Below are 10,145 nucleotides of genomic sequence, written 5' to 3'. Positions count from 1 at the left end.
TGATTTACTGGCGGCTGGCGGCGCCGGCGGCGGCACCTCTCTGTACCGCTGATACCGATGACGCCATCAATAAATATCTCGCAGCTCGCGCGACCGAGGGCGGCCCATTGCCCACACTTGGGTATTAGCGCGGCATTAGGCCGTGTTGGAACAATAACTGTCCTATACGGACGTCGTAAACTGTCCAAATAAGCAGAACTAACAAATCATTTTGTCGCACCGCGTGGTGGCCGATAGTGATAATTCGTGTGTAATCCGGCGGGCCGTGTGCGCGGCCGGCCGACAATCAGCACCGCTAAACACGGCCGGCCGCGGCGCCTGGCCCTGCACGGCAGATGGCCAGCGCACGGACCGGCCGCATGTGCCACGCCGGGGCTATACATATACGGTCCGGGGACGCGTCAATGTACAACGGTTCGGGCATAAGCACATAGTGCTTCTGAGCTATGGGCGATGTGTATGAGCAGTTCCCTCGCCAGGTTGGAATGTTAGCAAGGATTTCGACAAGGCTTTTTCAATAACGTTAAAATCTAAACGTTTTACATTGACATTCTAAATTGGTTATTGATAGGTAATCATGATTCGAGCCCGAGGTCTCATAGGAATGCGTTGAAAGTCGTTTTTATAAGTTATAGGTATATGTCAGGTTTCGAAGCCAAGTTTTGCAATCCGTTCGAAAGAAGAATCGTGACCTATGACGCGATCATGAGTAGTCTATGACGGCTGATCACATGATTAGCTTATGATCAGTGGGAGAGGGATATGATCAGACGACTTGATGTAGCCAGGTGTTCATAATTATCAATTGTAAGCGTGTTAAGGAATCGGCTTCGAGCTCTTGCTCATTTCTCACCACATTTTTTTTTTGTTAATTAACCGAGGAGGCCTTGGGACCAATCATTAAGTCACATAAAATGTGTGTTGGGCAGCAATGCGCTGTGTCATCATAGATAACAATGGCTGTATCAATAGGTAACTGTGCCGTTCGACTGCCTATGTGGCTAGGAGTGAGTTATCTGCCTGTCGGCCGCCCCCCCCCCCTGGTCCCGGAGAGGATGTGAGCAGGATGAGCAGTGAGCACCCCTCCCCACCGTGACTGCTCAGAGCGCATCACACGGGCCACGAGCCGCCGACCAGAGCCGGAAGGGCGGCGCCAGCCGGTCGCGCACGGCGCACGCACAGCTGTCTGCCTGTGTGTGAGCCCTCGCAACCGCCGGTGTTCGCAGGACGCCACATAACTATGGGAAGGTGTCCAGTGTGTGCACGGGGAAGTCCTGCGAATGACGGGTTGGTGGCAAACAAGAAATCTGAGAATTTCTATAGCTTCATAGAGCAGCAGCCGCAGGCATATTTTTGACCGTCTCCTTATCTCATCATTTGTACTGTGTTCAGCAACAAACATTGACCCCCCCCCCCCCCTAAAAAAACGCTTGCAACGTTCTTGGCTCAAACAGCGGCCATCCATCGCTTCCCTCCATCCCGCCTCCCCCCCCCCCCCAATGCACTACTGATCTGCCGCCCTTGAGTATGTGTGTAGAATAATTGATACGTTTCAGTGGTTTTCTACTTATGTGTCTGGTCATTTGTTGCTACTCGTTTGTTAAGAATGAATCAGAATAGATCATAGATCATTGTAGTAATAGGCATATGGAGAGAGTAGAGGTCACAAGTTCTGCACTCTAGAGCGGGCTTCTAGGTGCACGAGTGATATATCCATGCAAGTGCATCCAGCATTCCTGACGTAACACCAGTAGATAAGGTGAAGTCTATTTCGTTACCATTGGGCAGCTGTTTTTTTCATCTTATCCTTGGCCCATCTGTTGTCCCCAATTCTTCTACGAAACCTCGTCACTTTTATTCATCAGTTCACTTAATATGTGTCGTTTTTGGTAACTGTCCAGCTGTCCGCACCTAAATCAGGTGTTTGAGCCCTCCGTCGGTCTACTGTCAGGCAGACAATCGGTCAGGTCCGTCCGTCCACCACTCTGTCCATCCGTCCACCACTCTGTCCATCCGTCCGTCCATCCATCCGTCCGTCCATCCGTCCGTCCGTCCGTCCATCCGTCCGTCCATCCATCCATCCGTCCGTCCGTCCGTCCGTCCGTCCGTCCGTTCGTCGGTCCGTCCGTCCGTTCGTCCGTCCGTCCATCCGTCCGTCCATCCGTCCGTCCGTCCGTCCGTTCGTCGGTCCGTCAGTCCATCCGTCTGTCCGTCCGTCAGTCCATCTGTCGATTGGTCGTCTGTCTGTCCGTCAGTCCATCCGTCCGACTGTCTGTTCTGTCTATCCGCCCGTCCGTCCATCCGTCCGTCGCTCGTCTACCATGGACACGGTGGGGACGGCCAGTCGCGTGTATAATGGGATTACCCAACTGCCGGCCGGGCGGGCGGACCGACGAATGAAACGCGTACTCATGTACCAATTAGGCTGACGGCCCTTCAAAGCCCACCGGCCGCCGGAGAGGTGGGCAAACATCACTGGTCAGCTCACACAGACACACGCACACACACCGGTGAGCGCATAGTGAGCAGCGACCTTCGACAGCACCGGCTGAGCGCAGTCAGCTGGGGAGAAAACACTGCCGTCTTAGCCAACAACCTTGACCGGAGAGGCGCACCCCTAGTCACCGGGGATGTGATTGAGGCAGCCGGCCTGGAGCTGTCGGTTTCGGTGCCTCTGTTGTGTTCGTGCACCCATCCGGTATAAATGGACTCGCTCTCGGGTGGCCCAACCAGTGTGACTTACTGAGGTCTTCAATAGACGACGGAATCTAACAGCTACTCTATTTAGAGTCGTTTGACATGATTTAGAAACCTTCCCTTCCCTCAGTATCTGATGTAGAATGCTGGACAATGACACGGGACTAGAAATTAGAATCATGTATCATGAGCATTGGGAGATGAAACGTTTCCAAAGTTAGTGTGGACTGTGGAGCTGGACCATTTTGTTTCGTTCATTCAGTTCAACTCATGGCGCTTCGATAACTCCATCTATCGATTTATTTTGACCAGCTCTCGACGAGCATTTGACTGTAACCGCAATGCTTGTCGTTGGAATGTCATGAACAGTGAGGCCGAATGTAAAAAAGACTTCTGTAGCGTGAACATTGCGGTGCCGAATTTCCCCAATCAGACTTTGGGAAGGATATTGCAAGTGCTGGGTCGGTAATTACCGGTAATCACCAATTCGAGTGGTTCAGGCTTGCCGCGTGGCCGTAACGTTCTGACGCCTCGAAGTTAGGCTGCACCGCAGAGCAGCTCATCGCATTACATTCCGGTCCATAGGTGGCGCTGCTAGTCGGCGCCTGCAGGTATACTGTACCGCCAGGCTCGGTACGTTGGCCAGCGCCTGCAGGTATGCTGTACCGCCAGGCACCGTTCGGCGGTCGGCGCCTGCAGGTATGCTGTACCGCCAAGTTCCGTACTCGTAAATCGTTAAACCCGTTATGCCTATTAGGTATATATTGAATCTCTGAGGGCGCTGGGGTTTCAATCAATGCTGGTTTTTGCGCAAAGTAGAACGATTTGATATTCGCCTAAAAATAGACATGAATTGCTTATTTCACCTATTGTATTCCGGCATCAGCTAGGTGCATGTACATGTCCATATGAAATTGTACCGGCACCTACAAAAGTAGGTATGGTAAAAGACTCCGTATGGTTGTTAAAAAAAAACATTAGGAAATGTTTTCCTTGCAGTGTAACTAGTTATTAGTTTTTTTTTACAAAGCCGCCGCGAAAAATATGTTATAAGTTTCCATAATTATGCAGATATTTCAGTGTCACCGTGTATCCCAGTATCCCAGCCTTCGATTTCCAATACCTTCACGAGCGAACGACAGCGACAAATGGGTGAGGAACATCCGGTAATGTCGCGCGTGTCTCGAACCAAACTACAAATGACGAATATGACTGGTGGATATTAGATCTGCGATATTGTGCAGCTATATATAGACCCAAACAGGCGACCATATGCTTACCAGACAGTGCACGCGTACAAGTTTATCAACTGGTGAGCCAACGACTCCGACCAGGCCAGACCACCGGTCCCGAATATATCAACACCAGAGACCGATGACCAAGACGCGTGACCTATCGCGTGGCCAGAGACCGTGACCTATCGGCCAAGTTTGCTTTTCAGGGCTCCAACTATCGATAGCTGACGGGGGCTGCGTTTGTGAAGTTCCCTGTTGTGACAGAGGTCCGGCTGGTGCGGTGGTCAGACTGTCGGCGCAGTGACGGCGGCGGTGATCGCGGCGCGGACCCGTTGCCCAGCAGCGGCCGTGCACCGCACCCGAGTGTCGGAGCCGACGCTGTGAGCCCGCAGTCGCTCACACGCTCACCGACTCCATTCAGCCGCGCCGCTGCCAGCAAATCCAGCGCTAATGTCGTCCAAACCCCGTGTTATGAGCCTGAAGAGCGCTCCGCTCGGCAGGACATCCGATAAAATCAATGCCGAAATCAAGAGCAGGAGGGAGTGACAAAGCTGCTGCGCCCCGAGCGCTGATGTCATTAGTTTCAAGTGGCGGCGGATAGATGTCAGGTGCGTCGCTCAGCGCCGACAGATGGTCGAGGGGCTGGCCGGACGGGGCGGAGCGCAGGGCCGCCCACTCGGCTCGGCTGGAAGGGCCGCAGGCGTCCTATGCCACGCTCTGTGTATCGAAGCCCGTTCTGCACCAAGAGCAAGCAACCTGTTGTGTGTGCCAGGGAGAGGCCATGCTCATGCTCAATGCACCTGACGAAAGTCGATATAGTCGCGACCCCTCCCATAGTTTGAGCACAGAGCTGAAGAGCGGACTACTGCCTGCCTGGTTTCGGCCGGCCCGCATCCCCGCCCGGCGGTATACCCACAATGATTGGAGACTGAGCGACGTCGATCAGCGCCGCTCTCGGCCGACAGGGTACTCGGGTGGAGCTGAGCAACGCGGCCCCGGACCGGTCCCGAGGGTCTCCCATCTGGCGACCGATTACAGCGCGCTCAACACACATGACACACACGACACACACACACACACATAATGATGCTCAGTTGGGCCAGGGGCCCAGAAACGGTGCCGAGTACAGGCGTCCTATTAGCTTTCCTTGCAGGCACGTCGTCTGCCCACACTGAAAAAGAAATGTGAATAGCATGGTGAGGGGGAGACATCTTTCCTTCCTTTGAGCTTAGGACAATAACCATTGAAGCACAATCTGGCAAGCTATTAAGTGCTCAAGAGACTCTTTTCTCCTTGAAAATGTTAAAAAATCACGTGGATTGGGCTTGCCTCGAATTGCTCTGCTCACATAGGCCAGCTAGGACTGACAATGAATTGTCATAAGCATTGCAGAAAACGGTGTGGATAAAATATTGCCCGTTATATTCAGTTCTGAAGTCGCCAGAGGCTTGGCACTCGGTTAGATGTCTAGTCTATGTATAGCAGTGGCGATGCTAGTGTAAATCCGCCGTGAAAGTTCGACACTGAGCTATCTATGTAGAGTGACGAAACTTTAATTAGAGTCGCGAATCGCGACCACCACTCTGAACTTTGTCGCCCTTGGACAAAACGCGCCAGGTCGGCGTAAAAGAGAAGTTGGAGGGCACAATGCATTATATAGGTAACTGAAGAGACGCTTAGCGCTCGCTGCCGCAAAATGACATTCGGTATTCACTCGACCAGCCGTATTCCGAGCCATACGTGGTCGGCTGTCATTATTAGTATTTATTTGCCATTTGTTGGCTGGTTCGTGTTTCTAGCACCGAAACAGTTTAGATTATGGATACAAAGAATGTTTTACACCTTTATTTTAGTCAAGTAGGTACCATGCTCTACCACTTAGGTATATCCTACAGACGACAAGTTAAGGTCATATCACAAGGATTTTTTCATTGGAGGTGTTCAGCTGCACTCTTTAACCTTCCAGGCGGTGGGGGGGGGGGGGATTATTTGCCCCTCTCCCCCTTAGTTTTTTCGATATATCTCCAGAACCGCTGCGCCGATCGTCACCAAACTTTCAGTACCCTCCCGGGAATAGCTTTTACACATTGTGACAAAAAAAAATCCCAAAGCTATGATAGATTGGCTGCTAATGACGTCGGAGTGACGTCATTTCTGCCATTTTCGATCCCAAAAAAGGCTTCGCGGGAAGAGCTGTCAGGCCTACAGCTTTAGAGATACAGAAAAACGTTTTTACATAAAATGTGTAGATTAAAACGACTACAAAGCTGCTATCTCAGATTTGTGAAATTTCTGGATTTTGACCCCAAAATCAAAAAGTATTTTTTTATATATACCTAATAGGCAAAAATCCCAACATTTTTTGAATTTCGAAAAAACGGAATATATGTGATAGTCCCTACGGTCTTCTATCCACATACCACATTTGAGATCGGTACCTCTTTTTTGGCCAAGTTATAGCGAAAAAAAAACTTCAAAATTGATGACGTCAAATTTTCAAACTCAATTCTTAGCAATTCTAGACCACATAGCGCAAAGCAAAGACCACCATTAGACTCGCCGTGACGAGCTGCATCGATTCAACACCCATTGTATGCAAAACTATCAACTTTGAAATTTGACCTTTTTGACCTGACATTGACCTGGCCTCCACCACAAAGGGGTTTAAACCGTACCGATGGTCTTATAACCAGCACCATTGAGCTGGAAATGAAAAAATGGCCATAAAACATGCATCGCACAACCCTAGTAAAGTTGGGTTCATGTGCTGACCCTTGGTGACCTCCCTGTGACCTGACCTGGTATTGTCAATGACCTCCAGGCTCCAATAGCAATATATGTACTAGGCAACTTACGCCCTATCGCTGATTTTCGACAAAATACGTTTTACTCGATGTTATAGCGCATTCCCTAGAAGACCCGTGAACGGCGAAACATTTACCTATCTTTGACCTGACCTGCAGTAGCTGCGGAACACCTTCAATTAAGGGGGGTGGGGCACTGCCGACTTTTGGTCCCATTCTTTCCATGCAACGCCCATAGGGCTAACGTTAAAATGCCAAAATCAAAGGGGGGCACGGTGCCCCAGTGCCCTCCCCGTCCCGCCGCCTATGCTGACCTGTGACGTCATCGGTGACCCCGAGGTCAATGAAACTGACAGGGCTATCGTTTGAATTTTACGGATCCGTCCAGTAGTTTTGGAGGTACGGGGGGGGACAAAAAATACCCCCTTCCCCACCGCGCGGAAGGTGGCCGGGAAGCACACCGCCTGCCGGGTTAATTCGTGCAATTTGTCAAAATAGCATCCTCGCTTTTAGCTACGGTTCGAATACCATTTTCAAAAAGAAAATCTTCATTTTGTTCGACCACCATTTTAAAACACCCTTGGGAAAGCGACCAAATAATGTCATGCATTGTGTTCGGACCGGGCAATTCAGTATCCAGTGTCACATGTGATGGAATACTTCTATTGTCTTTGCTGGCGATAATTCAGATGACTTGAAAGAACTTCTGCGCCTGGCGAAAAATAACATTACTTTTGCATTGATCTGGAAACACAGAAATCAGTCAGTAAATCTGTTCACCTGTCAAACGTTGCTATTTTATTAATTGCAGGCACCGTCTACTTATCAAACCTATTTCATCTCATCATTCCTTTTTGCTCATCATAAGCGAATCAAAGGTTTGGGCTCGGTGGGATTATCGAAAAATATTGGCGACATATTACCATGTTATCAAATTATGTCCGGCTTTGGTCGTGGTCCGGTAGCCGGCGGCTCCTGCGTGCGGTACAGATACCGGCCCGGTGCTCCCCCGCCATCCGTAATATACTAAACGGCTTATGAGAGGAACCGGCGCGCTGATTGACTGGATTTGGCGCCAATCGGATTTGGCGCGGCCACGTCCAGCCGGCCGGCCGGCACCTGCGCGCCGCGCGCGCGTGCAGGGGAAGGTATAGGCGCGCTGCTCGACGCGCCGCGTCCGTGGCGCCAACACCGGACATCGTTAGCCAGTGGGCAGATCAGATTTCACAGGTCGTCCTACATGTCGGACACGGGCCGCTGCTAGTCTGAGCAGATGGACACACTGAAATGGATAATGGACTGGGTCCAACGCTGGACAAAGCTGATAATGATAGAGAACTACTAAGCTATTAACTACGTTTATCATTATCATCATTGCATGGCGCATTGCTCCTTCTTCCTACTTATTTTACCTAAAGTCAGGTCGAATGAGCGGGAAATAAAGATGTTCAGAAAAACATGTTTTGTCTTTTTTGCGAAACCTATTCATGCACATGCACAGCCACAATGCACCGGTACCTACTTATCAGCTTCCCTATAGGTGCAAGTAATATTATCGCAGTGGTGGATATGTTATCATCAGAAAAGGTACGGTACTAGCCGGAACGGAGATGACCTACGTTACGCTCTCTGAAGAGCCGACAAATGACGATTGACAATTCTCATGAGAAGCCTCTTCACCTGGTCGCGTCACCTTCGATCGCCGTTATTGGTGGTGTGTGACGGTCGGCTGACTGGGGCGCTCGGGGCTCCCAGGTCAGACCGCCGGCCGGGAGCCGTCCTCGCCGCTGTCTCCGGGACAGGTGGCGGCCGCACGCCTCTGTCACACCACTGAAACGCCTCCCGAGCCAATATTTTCATCCCATCTGTCAAAACTGATAACACGAATTATGAAGCGTGACAGGAGTAATTATACAAGCACGCTGAAGTGTTGGCGACGGTCCAGCTGGAGGACAAGACAGGTTGGAACTCCTAGAACTCCCGGCTCTGAGTATGAGCACACTTGCATGCGAAAATGTGATGGTACGGTGACGTACCGCAGGTCCGTATTTATCCTCACTGCTTCTTGAATTAGTGAAAGAAAAGTATGTCCCGAATATTGCGGCAAGCGGAAACGACGAATTATTCGATCAGCAGAAGACGACTCTCGAATCTCCGAGCCATGGTTGCACGTCAGCTGTCCTGTGCAGGGGACGTCCTGTTGTATCCGTCTATCCGGCGGAGCGGCAGATTTCCTGTGGCGACGGATCGGAGCCGCGCGGCCGCGGGTATCCCGTGAAGGGACAGCGTCGCCGCCGGGTCCGTCGGCCCCTCCCTCTGCAGTCGGTGAGACGGTGCGAACCAGCGGCGCGGCGGCGGCCGACGCCTCGGATTACCCCGCTCACTAATCATAGCCAGCTGGCGCGCCGCGCCGCCGCCGACGCGGCGATGGATCACTCTGTTTCACGTCACGTGACCGGCCGCGGCACTGACAAATGAGCCGGCCGGCAAATATTTGTGTAAAGCCGTGAGCCGGCAGTGGGTGTTCGCAAGGGCACAACAGGAGCGGGCAGCGGATGTTCCCACTCGCCATTGTCCGGTGACATGCAGCTCAGCTATAGGTATCGAGTCTGGCGATACTGCGGACACGGCTATTATGCATAATTACATTAAAAGGAAACAATATTTAAAATTGAAGCAATTTGATGAAAATGCCTGGGACATGTGAGCATCAGTATAGGTATCTGATAACATGCTCTCGATTCACCATTGTCTTACAATGACTGAACATCAAACATTCAAATAGGTACCGATCCATTGCGACTCTTTATTTACCAAGTCGATAGGTGAATAGGTACCTATTCATGATCCAAATGCGCGGTGCGCCCCATATTTTCATGCGATTCGTACCAACTCAGTGCATTTAATTGACGTATATAGGTGCAGCTTTCTTTATACCTACCGACCGAAAGCCAAGACCAGCAGCCCGAGCAGGCAACATTTTATTCGAACCATTATCTTTTTTCAAAATGCGACTATATGAGATTATTAGTGAGCAAAACACTTTTTAAATAGGCCTTCTTGCATACAATATAAAATGCCAAAATAAGAATATCTCAATGCAATTTTGCCTTCATGCTATTCAAAATTATCCATCAACGTTTTATTCATTCCTTAACTAATTTTTGCATTTCTATTGCAATAAAAATAGGTATTTAAAAAGCTTGTTCTTCATGCTACTTAAAGGTAGGTGCCTTACATAGGACTTAGGTACAGCAAGTGGCCATGAATTACCTTGTTAATATGAGATCAGAGGAGATTAAATGGGCCACTTTTTCAATACAATCGATAACAAAATAGATAACGAACAGCTAAAAAGAACTGTTTATTTTTCAATGTCTGTGATTTTTATCTCAACATCATAATTATG

Source organism: Amphibalanus amphitrite, unplaced genomic scaffold (assembly GCF_019059575.1).
Source record: "Amphibalanus amphitrite isolate SeventyFive unplaced genomic scaffold, NRLGWU_Aamphi_draft 000358F_arrow, whole genome shotgun sequence".
NCBI classification, from domain to species: domain Eukaryota; kingdom Metazoa; phylum Arthropoda; class Thecostraca; order Balanomorpha; family Balanidae; genus Amphibalanus; species Amphibalanus amphitrite.
Note: the sequence above shows the minus strand (reverse complement) of the source record.